We start from the raw sequence: 17,195 nt of genomic DNA on the forward strand, positions 1-17,195 counted from the left end.
TCTTTGTGAGATTGAGGCCAGTCTGGTCTGCATAGTGAGTTTCAGGGCTAGCTGGGGCTACAGGGAGACCCAGACTCAAGGAAAAAAAAAGTTGAGTTTTTGTATGTGCATGTGTGTGTTGTGCATGTGTACGTGTGTGTGTGTGTATGTGTGTGTGTGTGTGTGTGTAGGCCAGAGGTTGATGTCTGGTGTCTTCCTCGATTGCTCTGCATTTTACTTACTGAGGCAGGTGTCTCTGACTGAACTGAGAGCCCACTGATTTGGCCAGTCTAGCTAGTCAGCTTTTCTGAGATCTCATCTCCACCTACCAAGCACAGGGATTTTAGGTGACTATAGTGCCCCTTGACATTTATATGGGTGCTCAGGGTCCAAACTCTGTTCCTCAGACTTGCATGGCAAGTACTTTGTTCACGGAGCCATCTCCCCAGCACCCCACCCCCCAATTCTAAATTTTTTATTTTTGGTCTTTATGAGACGGGTCTCCATGTAGCCCCAGCTGGCTTGGAACTCACAGAGCTCTGCCTGCCTCTGCCTCCTGAGGGCTGGGATTAAAGGCGTGTGCCACCTTTAATTGGAGGCCTGGTCTCCAATTCTGAATTTTAAACAGATTCTTGAACTGGTGATTCCTATCTGTCAGCTCAGCTTTAGCACCTGTCTTATCACCAGTAGTTTTTCTAGACTTAGTACCTTCCCCATGAAGCTCCATCCTTGAGTTTTCTCCATGTAAACTTGGGCGTATTTTCGCTTTTCTAATGGAGACACCATGAAGAAGATAAATAGACTGGCAAGTCTTTTCTGTGCATTTTCCAGTGCCATCTAGAATCAGTTTATTAACTATTTATTTCAAGTAATCTGTCTGAATCTCTCTGGTCATGATTTCTATCATCTTCTTTCAGATCTGGTAGACCTGTTGGTGTTGAACGTATGAGGTCTTTCATATCTATCTGGTGGTTGTGATTTTTAGTAAAACAAACAGTACATATGAAGCAAATAACCTTTGGTTGTCTTTACAGCAACATGAGCCTTAATCATGGTCTGCTTTTTTTTGTTGTGTTTTGAGACAATGTCTCTCTATAGCCCCAGTTGGTCTGGAGTTTGCTATGTAGACCAGACTGGCCTTGAACTCACAGAGACCCACCTGCCTCTGTCTCTGTAGTGCTGGGATTAAAGGTGTGCTCTACCACGCCTGGCTTTGGTCTATCAGTTTTTGACTATGGAATATATTTTTGTCCCGAGTAAAGCCCATGCCATGGGAGTTAGATTGAACAATTTTTATCCTGAACATCCTCAGTAATTGGTAATTTTATTTATTTATGTATATTTATATTTTATGTGTATGAGTGTTATGCCTGCATGTATGTTAGTGCACCTGCATCATGCAGTGCCCTCAGAGGAAAGAAAAGGGCTTCAGATCCCCTGGAACTAGAGTTATGGATGATTGTTACCACCATGTGGGTCCTGGGATTAAAACCCAGGTCTTCTGCTCTTCTGTAAGAGCAGTCAGTGCTCTTAACTGCTGAGCTATCTCTCCAGCCCTGCAATTGGTAATTTTCTAAATGTAACTTCATCATTCTGTAGATCAGCAAGGCTCATTTTAAACACATGTCCCTTGAGGTTATCAGATGCAGCGTTGGGTCCTTGAGACCTTGTCACTAGTGGTTTTTCCAGTATTGTAAATATTCATAGCTTGTGTGTTCACATCATACTAGTCTTTCTTAGAAACTGAATCAGTCACTTTCTCCTTGGCTCTCTTTTTGCTGCTTTTCATAAAGCACTGTTCTTGTCAGTGCCATTGTGTTGCTTGAGGAGCCAGACAGGCCGAATCTCAATCCAGATTTTGTGTTCATTTGTGGTAAAATATTGCCTAAACTGATGTGGTGAACTGTTAAAGAGATGTTTATTGACGATATGTATTTGGAAGGCTGTGTGTGCCATCTCTCAATGTAGAAAACCATGCCAACATGAACTATGTGGCTTACTCTATCCAGCACTCTGTAAGACTAGTGTCTTCAGAGCTCTTAGTTTCTTCAGAGCTCTTATTGCTGGACATAGTTATTTTCTTAGTTATTGTCTGTCCCTTACACTAAAAGGAATTTTCTGTGAAGGCAGGGATTTTGTCTTGTTGTAGCCCCATCAGTCAGTGCCTTGAAAATGGTGAGTGTTCAGTGAGTAACTTGTTGCATGAAAAAATGGAGATCTCTTGAGATCTCACATGTAACACTTTAACCCAGCACTTTGAAGTGTATTTGACCATTGAATTTTCTTTTCTTTTTTCCCCTTTTCCTTTTCCTTCCCTTCCCTTCCCTTCTTCTCTCCCGTTCCCCTTCCTTCCCCTCCCCCCTTCTTCCCCCTTTTAAGTGCTTGTCTTTTTTGGGAGGGGGGGATTTTCTTTTTGAGGCAGTGTCTCCCTGTATCCCCAGCTGGCCTGGGACTCACTATTGTAGACCAGGCTGGCCTTGAACTCACAGAGATCCACCTGCCTCTGCTTCCCAAGTGCTGGGACTACAGGTGTGTGCCACCATGCCCGGCTTCATAAAGTATATCTTAATCATATTTATACCCCCCTCCACTATCTGCACTCTTCCCCTCCCATAGACCCCCTCCAGATTTCATGCATTGTGTTGTATGTCGTAAGTCCTGTTTTGTCAAATTTGTGTCCCCAGATGTCCCTCCATTTGAGTTCATCCACTGGAGCCTGGTCAGCTTATCTAGTATCACCCTCTTGACAAAGACCAACTCTCCCTCATCCAGCAGTGATCAGCTACCAATGGTTTGTCAGCTAAGGTTGAGGCTTATCCATTTCTCCAGTTCTCTGCTAGATTTTTGTCTGGTTTGAATTTGCATGGGTCTTGTGTGTGCTTTCACCATTGCTGTAAGTTAATATGAGCAAGTTCTCAGCTGAGTGGAAAACCCTGTTTCCTTGTGGTTATCCACCTACAGTCTTTCCACCCTCTCTTCCACAATGGTTACTGAGCCCTGGGTGCAGAGGTTTAATATAGGAGCCCTATCCAGGGACTCACACTCTGTAGTCTCTTATTCTCTACATTTTTGCTAGTTGTGGCTTTCTGTGTTAATCACCTTCTGTTGCATAAGGAAGCTTCACTGATGAGAGTTGAGAGAGGCATTATTATTCTGTCTACCCCTTGTTCCTCTATGTGCTGTGAGCCTTAGGTATATAGGTTTTATTGTAGATGTGCCATTTAGGGGTAGATGTCTCACAGACACTTATTCTCTGTGTTTGCCCAGTTTGTGGACCTCTATTATAGTCTCCATCTGTTGAATAAAGAAGTTTCTTTGATGAGTGGTGAGAGGTATACTTGTCTGTAAATATAAGGATCCATATTTTGCATACAGTAAGAAATTACTTTTCACTAGGGATGTGACAGATGAAGATTTTTCTTTAGGATGTATGTATCACCTCTCCAGCCACGTATTTTTGGCTGTGTTTACAGTACCACACGAGTTCCCTCCCCTTGAGCAGGCTTTAAGTCCAATTGGATAACTGTTGATTACCCCCAAAATAAAATGGTGGTGCACACCTTTAATCCCAGCACTCAGGAGGCAGAGGCAGGTGGATCTCTGTGAGTTCAAGGCCAGCCTAGTCTATATAGTGAGTTCCAGGACAGCTGGGGCTACAGGGAGACCCTGTCTCAAAAAAAAAAAAAAAAAAAAAAAAGCGCCACTACTGTACCAGGAGATATTTGCTGTGCCAGTCACTGTTGTGGTTATTAGGTTTTACATCTGGGTTTGGACCATTGATTGAATTTTTTCCCTTCTTAGCAGCTTGTATCGTATCCTCTGATACCATGAGACCTAGTCTTCAGGGAGGAGGCTGCCAGGTCAGTTCTAGCTCCATTGTTTCAATCCTGTGTCTGAAGTATGTCCTGTTTTCAGTAATAGGGTCTTACCTTCAAGTTCTGGGAGATAATCAAGGGCCATGGAAAGAGCTTGTATTATTTTGGGAATCTTAATCTTGTGGTATTAAGTAATTCTGAGTTCTGTGAGTACAGGCATGTACCATCTCTCCTGTCTTGATTCCTATTTCTTTGTCTTCTCTGTCCATTTCCTGCTCCTGACCCCTTAACTATGTATACAGACAGCAAATAATCTAACCACAGGTATATAAAAAATTGATTTCAAATGAAAAATAACCTTGTTTATAAATATGACTTATAAGAGAAAACCTAGCTAATTATTTAGGAAATAGGACTTATTCTTGTTATATATAAAAAAATTTGACAAAGGGAGGCTCCATTTCAACCCAGTGTGACTTCATAGAACAATTTCTATGGGACCTGCACAGCACACACTTTTGGTGTTTGAAGGATTGTTTACTGTTCCTCTGAGTCTCTGCTTATTCTGTGTAACCTTCAGTGTTAAGCATAGCAGTAATGTTTAATAAGAACGAAGTGTTTCATAAACAGTGTTATGTGAGGCTGCCTGTTTCAATATTGAACTGTGAAATGTGTCATATGTCAGCTTACGTGGCACATCTTTTAACTCTGACTCTGCTGATTCTGAAATTGAACTGTCACATGCTTTACTTTTTACTAGTATCTTCATGGATAAATGTTAATTCATAAGAATTAACTTCTGAGATGATAGGAATTATGAGTTTACTTTTTTTATATCTTGATACATATTCTGGTGATCTTTAGAGTTATTTTTCAGTTCTTCAACTGTAAGATTAATTATCTCTTAGGGATTGTGATATGTTTTTACTTGAGGGCATCTTAGCTACTGAAAATATAAATTTGATTTTTCATGGATAAAGGTATGGCATTTATTAAAAGTTTTATGGAAAAAGTGTTAATTTTATTTTCAAGTGTTTCCTTTTATCTGTATTTACATAGTTTTATGTTTCTTATTTAATTTTTATTTTTAATTTACATACAAAAGTATCATTATGGCCTTGTGGAATATTTTTATGTTTCTTGATGCAACTTTTTATTTATATCATACCCTTCTATGTTTTAGGACAATATCTTTTAATTCTTTAATGTAAGCAGTTAGGGAGCTGAGTATTGTCTTTCCTGTTTACCATCAGACACATATTCAGTCTGTCATTTCATTGTCAGATTTGACTGATCAGTAACCCCAGTTTTTATTCACCTTGTGGCAGTATTTTTAAGAAGAAAGTTTATGGTTTTGGTTTATTGTTTTTCCTGTAATTTTCTTTTTTCTTGTATATGTATTTGTGCTGGTTCTTCTGTGATGATTTGTGTTAGAAATATATATTGTTGCTTGACCAGCTGTTTTCAGGAGGTTTATAGGGGGAAGGAACAAGGGACATAGTTCATATTAGCTACAGCTTTTCTTTTCAAGTAAGGGTTTGGGATATGAGTTTACTCACCTATAACTATTTACCAGCCAGTGGGAGGTTTTACAAATCAGTTTGCTTTCTGTGATAACTGAGACAGAATTGTGAATATAGCTTCTGTGTATGATTCCTTGTTTAGACCCAACTCCTTTGATAGTCACATTTCTTTTTTAAAAAAATATTTATTGTTTTTATCTTATGTGTATGAGTGTGTTGCCTGCATGTATGTAAATGCACCTGTGTTGTGCAAAGCCTGCAGAGACAAGAAGAGGGTATCCAGTCCCCTGGAACTTGAGTTATGGGCAGTTGCTGGCCGCGATGTGGGTGTTAGGAATTGAACCTTGGTCCTCTGGAAAAACAACAAGTGTTTTTAACTGCTGAGCCGTCACTCTAGACCCTGATCATCACATTTCAACTGGGCTTAGAATAGTTATTCTAAGAACACAAGATCAAACACCTCATCTTTTTCAAAAAAGAGTATTTTATGCTGAGCGTGATGGTGCATGCTTTTCATTCCAGCACTTGGGAGACAGAGGCAGGAGGGTCTCTGTTAGTTCAAGGCCAGCCTGGTCTACATAGTGAGTTCCAAGCCAGCTAGGGCTACAGGGAGACCCTGTCTCAAAAAAAAACAATGTATATGTTTATATGTATTATTTTTATGTGTACGAGTGTTTTGCCTGCATTTATATGTGTGCCACATGTGTACCTGGTGCTCACAGAGGCCAGAAGAGGGTGTTGGATTCCCTAATACTGAAATTATTGATGATTGTTAGCTGGGAACTGAACCTGGGTGCTCTGCAAGAGCAACCAGCACTTGTAACTGCTGAGCCATCCCTCCAGTCCCTCTTCACCTTTAAGAAGTGTACTTTGCCAGCTTTTCCTGAAAAGCATACAGGATTAATCATCATTCTTTTGGAGACTCTTTTCCAACTTTTTTTTTTTTTTTAATACTAGGATCCTAATTTTGCTTAGTTGGAAAGAGTGTTTTTATTTCATTTTCCTTGCTGATTTTGAATTAATTGCTTTTGGATGATTTGTGTATGTGTGCGTGTGTGTGCATGCGTGAGTGCTTGTGTTTTGCCTGCATGTATGTAAGTACACCACATGCATACAATGCCCATGGAGGCCAGGGAGGGCATCAGATCTCTTGGAACTGATGTTATGGATGATTGTTAGCCACCTTGTGGGTGCTGGGTCCTCTGCAAGAGCAGCCAGTGCTGCTTAACCACTGAGTCTTTTTTCCAGCCCCACTTTTGGATGACTTTTAAGAAAAGTAAATGGAAATGCTTGTATTGTATCACTATTTTAAGATTGGATGCTTATAATAATTCTTAAAGTAAATGAATTCTTGATTTTAGCATTTGTTCTTTTTATAATAATTGAGTAGTTCAATTTATGACCTAAACAAGTTCCTTCTAATGCTCTTCTTCAACACGTAGTACAGTCTGTGTTCTGTTTAAGAACCATGGAGCAGTTAATGCCACTCAGCCTCAGTCTATTTATGTAAGAAGTTTGAGCCAGAATGTAAGCTAGCAGACTGCTTCCTTCATCAGTGACGTCTTCTTGCTTCAAGAAAAATATCAGCTGAACTAAAGATAATACTTAGGGGTTACAGTTGATTTTCATTCTGGTAAAGTCTTACCTTGTGGACTGACAGCAAGCAGTTTGCAGATTAACAGCCAGTTCATGGATGATACTGATTAGCACTGCTGTGTCTCATGCCCATTTGGCTATCTAAGCTGTTTAGTTATATAATTCATGCAATGATCTCTTCATTCCGGATTCACTGCTGCTGTCTGTCAACCACTTACACATGATTATTACTGGTTAGTATGGCTGAAAAAAAAAAGTGTTGCCCCTACATAAACAACAGTCTTTGGAATTAAGGGTAATGGATCTCTCTCTCTCTCTCTCTCTCTCTCTCTCTCTCTCTCTCTCTCTCTTTCTCTCCCCTCTCTCCCTCTCCCTCTCCCTCTCCTCTCTCTCCTCTCTCTCTACTTTGATAAGGAATCCTCAGAGTGGTAATTGATTTTAGTAAGTCACATTATGGATCATTACTTAAAAAATTGGTTCCTATAATGAGATTCTTTCCTAAAAATCTTTCTTTTTTATGACTTAAAAACTTGAATAATAGTAAAAATTATAGTATTTATTGTTACAGCTTTTGGAGAAGAAGGCATTGTTAGAAGAAAGAGTAAGTTTAGGGCTGTTAATTTTACTTTTCTTTATTTTTCAGTAGTAGTAACTGAATCTGGGATCTTATATATGCTACATAATTACTCTCATCACTGAGCCACATTCCCTATTGCTTAGGGATATTATTTTTTTATTTTATTTATTATTTTTATTTTATGTGTACACGTATATTACCTGCATGTAGGTAAGTGCACCCATGTCGTGCAATGCCTGCAGAGGACAGAAGAGGCTGTTGGATCCCCCTGGAACTTGAGTTACAGACAGTTGTTAGCTGCCATGTGGGTGCTGGGATTCGAACCTGGGTTAAGAACAGCCAGTGTTCTTAACCCCTGAGCCATCTCTCCAGCCCCCAAGGGATATTGTTTTAAATTCAGTATTTCTCTTAATTTTATGCTATTCAGGAAGATAGAATTTTAGGATTTTTTTTGTTTGTAGTTGAAGGATATATTTTTCTTGTCATAATCACTGATATCTAAATGGCCATTAGACTTCCCTCTAGCTGTCAGATACCATGAGAAGCATCAGTGACTGTCTGTAAAACTGCATTGGGATTGTCACTGTGACCTTTTTCTTACACCATGAAGTCGGGATTTTCCCGTCAGTATGTATCTTTAAGATTGTTAGTCACTGGAAATATATGAGGAAATTTCTAAGACAGAAGTGTAACTTTATAATTTTAGACAAAGATTGTATTGATTTTTGATGGGGAAGCCTCATTTTATAATCATGATTATAAACTTTAGTTAGGAACTGAGTAACAACGGACATTCTTGCTTACACTGACAGTTTTGAAATAATAAATTCTATTTCCTTGCTAGTCACATTGCCTGAAACGCTGAAAACTAATGTGTGCTATTAATTGGAGTTAGAATGGTCCTTAAATAGTTCTGTTGTAGATATAGGTAAAGCCTTAGAAAAACACAAACTTGAGGTTATGTAGTTATTCTGTTAACAACAGTAGAAAAGAAAAAAAAAAAAGAAAAAGTCATTGCATTGTAGTTTCGATCCTGATGCCACCAGATGTCAGTGTAAGCATGGGACCAGAGAAATGCAGTAGATAATAAACTTAGGAACACTGCTTCTGGTTCCTAAAAGGTGTAGTGAGAGCAGCTTTACATAAACTGATATAATGGAAAGAACATTGTACTGTAGAATTGTGTAGAAGAATGAAGTACATAATGGAGAATAGAGTGCATGTCGAACTCAAAAAGGCATAGATGCTATTGAAAATTTGTACATAACTCAAATATCCTAGCAGACTACATGGCAACTTCTGTCATCTCTCAGGAATCACTAGTCTCCTTCCATAACCAAAGGAGATGGACAGCTTGTGGTTACACTGTTCACTGCAGCCTCATTGACTGTGATGTTTCTTAGAATTACCATCAGAATCTGAATCTCAAAATCAGAGGGTATTTTACAGCATATAGAACCTCATCTCATTGTGGTCTGCAGTTGGTACAAATTATTTATAGTAATTCTCTAGAACACACAGGAAGGCTTATTAGGTATTTTCAAAAGAATGTTTAGTAAGATAATTAGGATATCTGTATACTTTTTTGTTTTAAAATTTTTTATTAGTGGCCAGGCGTGGTGGCACATGCCTTTAACCCAGCACTCGGGAGGCAGAGGCAGGCAGATCTCTGTGAGTTCAAGGCCAGCCTAATCTACATAGTGAGTTCCAGGACAGCTTGGGGCTACAGGGAGACCTTGTCTCAGAAAGACCAAAACAATTTTTTTATTAGTTATTTACTTATTTATCTACTTGTGTGTATGTGTGTGTGCATGCATGTGAATGTGCTGATATGCATGCCCATTTGCACACACATAGAGGCCAGAGAAAGATGTTGAGTGTCTTACTGTATTGCTTTCTTGTTTTATTGCCTTGAGACAGGGTCTTTCACTGAACTGGATGGAAGCACACCTTTTTAACTAGGCTGGTTGGCTAGTCAGTTCTCTAGATCCATCTATCTCTCACCCAGTGCTGGAGTTACAGGCATGTGCAGCTGTGTCCAGTTTTTTATGTGCTCAACTTTTATTTGAACTCTAGTCCTCAGGTTCTCATGCTTGCAGAGCAAGCACCCTTAATTACCAAACCACTTCCTAACATCCCATCCTTTTTTTTGAGACCAGATCTTGGTGCGTATCCCAGGGTGGCTTTGAACTTGAAATTCTTCTGGAATCTCAGTCGTCCAGTGCTAGGATTCTAGGCATGACTCATTCATCATATATTTTAAAACAAAAATAGTTGTATACATATCTTCACAGGCTGAAGGACCTTTTAAAAGCATAATACATACTATTATACTTAAAAATAATAAAGTAAATCATTAGTTATCCACTTAATGTTCAAATCTCACTGATTATATTCAAATGTATCAGTTTGTTGAAATCAGGATCTAAATAAGGCCCTTGTAGCATAATTAGTTTATATTTCCCTTATGTTTCTTTAACATAGCGATCAGTTTTCTTCATGTAGTGACCATTACTTATTCATGCATCGATTCTGGAGCAGTGTTCGAAGGATAAGAGGCCAGTGAGCTTTTAAGGATTGATAATGGTGTTTTGAAAGAATGTGATTTAAAAGAGTTGAGTCAGTTTTTCTTTGTTCTCCAGATACTGTCTTATGCTCAGACTGCTACGCTTAGTTGTGCACATAGTATTTGAAGATTCTGGTAGGGGATATGATGATCATGTTGCTGCTTATCCAGACAGCAGTAAAGGGGACTTAGAGTTTGTGCTTCTGAAATGCTTGGTCCTGGGCATTTGTACCCATGAAATGATTTCTTTCTCCTCGTCCTTCTTCAAAATATTCTGTAGTGTTCTTCTCATGTGGCATATTGTTAACCTAGTATGAGTAGAACATTGTTTAATTTGATAACATTGAGTTGAGAATTATCAATAGTCTATTGGTAATATTCTGTTGAACTTTTTCATTATTGAACATTATATGATTGTGGAACTGCTTTTAAGTTTAAAAGTGTCTATAATTGTGTTGTTGAAAAGATATATAGTTTAGTTCCTAAAATAAACTGTATATAAACATGCATATATGATACATATTCCAGTTTAATAGTTATATGCCCTCAATTAACAGTAAACAGTTCTCCAGCCTTACTGTAATGACTGAGTTGCTGAAGTATTTTGCCATAAACATGTTATTTGGTTTTTAGGCTAATCAGTTGTGATTGACATTGATTATGAACACATACCTAAATTATAGTTGCCTATTACAAAATTAGGTGAATAAAATTAATTTCAAGTATGCTGAGATTAGGGCATGGAAAAGCACAAGAGCAAAGCTGAACACTGTGAGTAGGGGATGATCTGCTGGATATGGAGGAGGCAGTTGTGCTTTTTCTCCTTTCTTTATTCAACACTTTCAGTGGTTGTCCTAATGTTTACATTACTGTATATTTAAAACTAATCCTGGTTCACATTTAGATAACACTGTAGCATTTCACAGGTATTCTTAGTACCTTATAATAAATTAATGCCAATTCTTTCCTCCTGTCTTGTGTCAGTACTGTCATTAGTTTTATTTATAGATAAACCTGTATAAACATTGCTGCAGTTTGAATCTGAAGTGTTCCTCAAAGGTCCATGTAGAAAGGCTTCATCCCACAGGAGCCCAGAGTCATGTTATTTGGAGGTAGTGGAATCTTATTTATTTTCTCAGAAAGGATAGGTTTTTAGTATATATAAATTTATCTGGACATTTGACTACTTATAGATACAAATAAGGGGTCATTATAAGCCGCATAAAAAGATACAGTTGAAACAATTTAGTACAAGTATAATTTTAATAAAATATGGTAAATGTTTGTCTTCATTTTTTAAAAAACTATTTATTTTTTGTCTTTTTGAGACAGGGTTTCCCTGTAGCCCCAGCTGGCCTGGAACTCACTATGTAGACTAGGCTGGCCTCAAACAGAGGTCCACCTGTCTCTGCCTCCTGAGTGTAGGGATTAAAGGCATGTGCCACCATGCCCAGGCCTTTTTTTTTTTTGAGACAGGGTCTCATGTTTCTTTCTCATTTTTTTCAATATATTTTTAATTGAATTTTTGTACATTTCATACAATAAATCTCAATCATATTTAGACCCCCCTTCCTCATCTGCACCCTCTATATCCCTCCACCAGATTTCATGCATCCTGTCATATAAAGGCCTATTGAGTTAAGTTTTTATACCCAGGTGTCCCTGTGTGCAAGTTCACCCACTTGAGTCTAGTCAGCCTATCTATAGCCACTCCCTTAAAGAAGACCAACTCTCCTCACCCTGCAATAATCAGTTGCCAGTAGTTCCTCAGCTAAGTTTGGGGCCTGCTGCCTAATTATATGCTGGGTTTTTGTCTGAATTTGCATGGGTCTTATGTATGCTGTCATCATTGTTGCAAGTTCATATGAGCAAGTTCCCAGAGCCCTGGAACTGTTTTCTTATGTTCCTATGCCAAACCTGGCTCTTACCGGGTCTCATTGTGTAGTTCTTTCTGGCTAGCCTGGAATTCGCTTTGTAGACCATGTTGGCCTTGATCTCATAGAGATCCCTGTTTGCCTCTGCCTCCTGAGTGGGTGCTCTTCCATACCCAGGGAGGTATTGGAATCTTTAAGAGGTGGAACTTGGTGGGAGCTATGTCCTCAAAGAGGATGGTGGGGCTCCAAACCTTTATCTCACTTCCTGTCCAGGAAGTGAGCAGTTCTGTTCTGACATATCCTTCCTTCATGATGTTCTGCCTGACCATAGGCCCAAAACAGTGGGCCAACCGATCATGGACTAAAACTTGCAATACTGTAAGCCGAAAGCAGTCCTTTCTATTTATAAATTGGTTATCTTATTATTTGTGGTATGGTAATGGAAAGCTGATTGATAAAAGCGTAGTTATACATAAGCATATGCTATTGTTGTTAGTGTTTAGAACAAGTTTATGTTAGGTCAGTTAAAACCAACAACAACAAAAGGTTTATTTCACCTTTATGCATTCCTTTCTCAATATTCCTCCTGAGTTTCTGAGCAATATTCAAAATAAATTCTGTTAATTTTTGTTTGTCTGACAAAATCATTGTGCTTTTTCCTTCACTTTTTTTTAAAGACAGGGTTAGGAAGTCTATACTGGTCTTAAACATGATCCTCCAACCTCTGCCTCCAAAGTGCTAGGATTACAAGCTTGTGAAAGCCCACTTGGTTTTGGTTCTGATTCCCCCGCCCTTTTTGAAACAGGGTCTCACTATGGAAACTTGCCATATATGGTAGACCAGGCTGACCATGAACCATGACCATGACCAGAACAAAGATCTGCCTACCTCTGCCTCCCAAGTGCTGGGACTAAAGGCATATGCTGTCAATGCCCTGCTCATTCACTTTTAATTAATTAACTGAGGGACAGAAATTTTTTCCTTGCAACACTTGGAGTGTTTCAGTGTACTTTCCTCTTGCTTCCATAGTATCTGAGGAAGACTCAGACACAGTTATTACCCTTGTTCTTAGGTAAGTCTACCACCTGGCTTCTTTTAAGATATTCATTTCTCTCTCTCTCTCTCTCTCTCTCTCTCTCTCTCTCTGTGCAGATGTGTGGAGGCGTAGGTCAGCCTTGAGTGTAATACCTCAGTTGTCTGTCTTGTTTTATGAGAAAGGGACTGTAATTGACCTAGATCTTGCCAAGTAGGCTAGGCTGACTGGCCAGTGAGCCCCAGAATCTGTTGGTCTCTGCCTCCCCAGGACTAGGATTGCAAGTGCTCCCTGCAGTGTTCAAATTTTTTATGTAGGTGCTAAGGATCAAACTCAGGTCCTCAGGCTTGTGGAGCACACACTTTACCAACTGTACTATCTTCCTAGGTCTGGATTTTTTTTTTTTTTGTCCTTTGAAAATGATATAGTTGTATGTAGCTTTTAAAAAAGGCATATATATGTATATGATTGTGGAGCTCATGTGGATGGAGGTCAGTGAACACCCTCAGGTGTCTGAAGCAGGGTTTTTTGTTGCTTGCCCCTACGTACCCCAGGCTAGCTGTTCATGAGCTTCTGGAGACTCTCCTTTCTCACTTCCCATCTTTTTGTAGGGTGTAGGATTGCAATCTAGCTATACGTGGGTTCTAGGAACCTGAACTCTTATCTTCATGCTCACGTGGCAAGTGCTTTACCCACTGAACCATTTCTCTAACCCAGTGCATGATTTTTTTTTCTTTGTTTTTTTGGTTTCTACATTTATTTCTTGGTGTTCTCTAAGCCTCCTGGATCCGTGATTGATGTCTGACATTAATTTAGGGGGAACCACTTCTGTTTTTTTCTCTTCTAATATGCCCAGTATGTGTATTTATACATTTTGTTTATTAGGCCTCACTTTACAGCACTCTTGCATTAAAGATCTGTTTCTAATAGCTAAACTTCGGAAGGTACATTCAGACATTTTGCCCTTGATCCCTAGAGTCATATCCTTCTCACAATATATTTCACTCCATTCCATTAGTCCCAGAGTTTTAACTTGTTCTAATAGTAACCCAAAAGTCCAAAATTCAGATCATCTGAAGCAGATGTGAGTGAGATGCAAGGCAGATAAATCCTCAAGTTTCTTCCATACATGAGTCTGTGAGAACAAAGCAAGTTATCTACTTCTAGAATACAGTGAATGGGTCACTGTAGGATGGACATTACCATCTTCAAAGGGGCACAGAGACAGCATTGAGTCTTGTGTATGTGTACTTATATGGGCATGTGTCATGTAGGTGTACATACGTAAATGTGTATGCAGGCCAGAGGTTGACGTTGAGTGTCTTCCTTGATTGGTCCCCCTTACTCATTTAATTTTGTTTATTATTATTCTTACTGTTTGTGTAAGTGATGTGCATGTGTGGCATCCATGTGGAGTAGGAGGATAACTTTGTTGAGTTGATTCTCGCCTACCTTTTTGTGGGTTCTGGGAATTGAACTCAGGTCTTTGGGCTTACAAAGCAAGCACTGAGCCATTTTGGTGGTCTTTCACCTTATTTTTTGAGATAGAGTCTCTCACTAAACCTGGAGCCCATTGATTTGGGTATCTTGGCCCATGAGTCCATAGAATCTGCCTGTTTTCTCCACCCCTGCCCCTCCAGTGCCAGAGTTATAGATATATACCCCTATCCTCAGCTTTTGTCTGAGTGCTGGGATCCAAACTCAGGTCTTGCACAGCAGATACTTTACTACTGAGCTCTTGTCTCAAGACTTCAACACTAAGCCTTAAAGTTGGAGAATAATCCTGGGCTCCATGCTGAGTCTAAATGGAGGTTGCTATATCCCCACAGCCTTGTATTCTCTGTGCTTGCAGAATTAGCATGTGGGTACTGCTAAGGTATACTGTTGGAACTTTGTGTGGTGATAGGTTAAACTGTATCTGGGCCTCCCTGAGATGGATGACCAAGGATGCAGGCTGCAGAGTTGAGGTATCTGTAGGCTGTGAGTTTGTAAAGGTGCCTTTGGCCCATCCCTTGAAATCACTGTACCCACCTTGAGCCTAGGCCTTGTTGCAGTGTGCCCGTCACCTCTCCCACCGCGGGGGCAGGGGGCGAGTAGGCACGAGTCAACGACACAGACACCAGGAGGCTCACTGTGTTGCAAGCAGAGCTCTCATTTACTGCATACAAGGGAGGTTCCTTTATACCCCTCCTTGCCTCCCGATTGGCCCCTGAGTCCGAGGTGTTCTTTTCCATTGGCTTGTGTCACACGTCAGTAGTGTCCAGGGCTCTCGGCAGGAATCAGGTTGGGCCATAAGCCCAAAACTGCGCCTTCCTGCTCATCAACAGGAAGCAGGGCACGCCTGCGCTGTTGGTCTCAGGCCTAGCCTCCTACAAGGCCTGAGGTAAGAGGGCAGGCATAAAAGATGAAGGGGTTTCAGGGTCTTCCTCCTCCTGTCTTGCTGAACAGTACCTGGCCCACTTACATCCATACTAATCTCTCTAGTAAATTGATACTCAGCCATACCAGTTTGTTCTTCTAAAGATACATTTTCACTCTTTACATAATCAGGCTGCAAATTTTCCAGATCTTCTTACTGCTCTTCCCTTGACTATAAATCCCATGCTTCAGTTGCTTCTCTTTGATTTTTACTGTAAGTGACCAGAGGAAGCCATGCAACGCTTTGATCACTTTGTCACTCAGATATTTCTTCTGCCAGACATCCTAGCTCATCATTCTGAAATTTCACCTTAGACAAAGCCCTCTGACAGTGACAGTGTTCAGCCCAGGTTTTTGCAGTTTTTAAAAAATCATTATTTATTTAAAAAAATTTTAATAACTACATGATTAGAAGAAGCATTTCATTACAGCTTTAACATATTCAGTAACATACTCCAGAGCAAGAGTACATCTCTTTCACAAATGGCTGTAAGCTTCTAGGTTCACAGTTGAATTAATACAGTTATACAATGTGGGAAGCGAGCACAGCCGAGCCAGCCAAAGATGGAGCCCTGGCTGGCTGCCAAACCTTGTGCTGTTTACTTCAACTCTTGGCTGATTGCCAAGGCTCGTGAATCCCGCTTGTTTACCCCAACTCTAAAGTATGGTGAGCCCAAAAACAGGTGCTGCCAGCCTGATAATCTTGCTACATGGCTAATGAGCTGCACTCTGCCTGCCCGCTGCACGTGTGTCAAAGTCAACGGGTAGATTTCAGTGGTAATGTTTATCACCTATACTAAATAACATGATGTAAATTTCCATGCTTCCTCCTCAAATATAATGCATTTTTAAAAATTTGTTGATTTTTTTTGTGTGTATGTGTATATCACACAGAACATCCCAAACCATCTTATTCAACTAAACACCCACTTCCCAGATGGCACCCTCCCATAGTGTCCCTCCCTCCACTAGAGCCCTTATACTGTGATATCCCTGCTACTGTCTGCTGTTTTTTTGGCACCCCTAGCCATTCCCCACTACTTGTCCTTCTGGTAAATCTAGTCAACCTATCTAGAGGTCTTTGTTTTAGGAGGGTCAACTGTTCCTCATCTAGTGGTAATCAGTTGTCAATATTCCTTTAGATAAGATTAGGGTCTGCTGTTCATTTTCCCAGTTCTATGCTGGGTTACTATCATCTGGGAATCCCTTTGGCTGCCCTGGCCAACAACTCAAAAGAAGGTATCTCCTATCTGGTATTGTTGCTTGTTATGTAGCCTTTAGCTATGCATGTGGACTTTTAAAAATTATATTTGCCCCTTTAATCTTTGGTTATACTTTCCTTTTGGGTGTTTAAGGCTATACAGTTGGCCCAGATAAACCAATTTATTTTTACTCTTTTTTTTCCTTTTATTTATTTTTTTCCTGTTTCTTTCCCCGGTTTATTATTTGTTTAATAACCACATACTTAGAAGAAACATTTCATTACAACAGCATTGACATATTCAATAACAATTTCCAGAGCTAAGGTGCTTCTCTTTCAAAATTGGCTGTAAATTATTAGATTTACAGTTGAGTTAATACAGTTATACAATATTGTACTCCATATAAACCCTATAAGACATGAAATTAAATGAGGTTTTAACCTTTAATAAAGATCTCCATTTCATTATTAAAATACACAGTTTCATACAGAAAAATTCATTTGACATTAGGATGTTTGCACATGCGTTTCTAATCTCTATATATTTGATTATTACTAGTGACGGTTAATTTCTGAGCTCCTTGGCACCTGTGTATGTCTATAAAGTCATTGG

At 39.6% G+C, this 17,195-nt stretch overlaps 1 protein-coding gene and 1 pseudogene across 4 annotated transcripts in view; one reads left to right on the plus strand and one right to left on the minus strand.

Moving 5' to 3' along the window:
- Positions 1-17,195, plus strand: part of Asb3 (ankyrin repeat and SOCS box containing 3) — a 148,027-nt gene that overhangs the window by 48,199 nt on the left and 82,633 nt on the right. The window lies entirely within an intron of this gene.
- Positions 600-15,197, minus strand: LOC108490204 (annotated as a pseudogene).

This window comes from Nannospalax galili, unplaced genomic scaffold (assembly GCF_000622305.1).
Source record: "Nannospalax galili isolate Female #2095 unplaced genomic scaffold, S.galili_v1.0 scaffold286, whole genome shotgun sequence".
NCBI lineage: Eukaryota > Metazoa > Chordata > Mammalia > Rodentia > Spalacidae > Nannospalax > Nannospalax galili.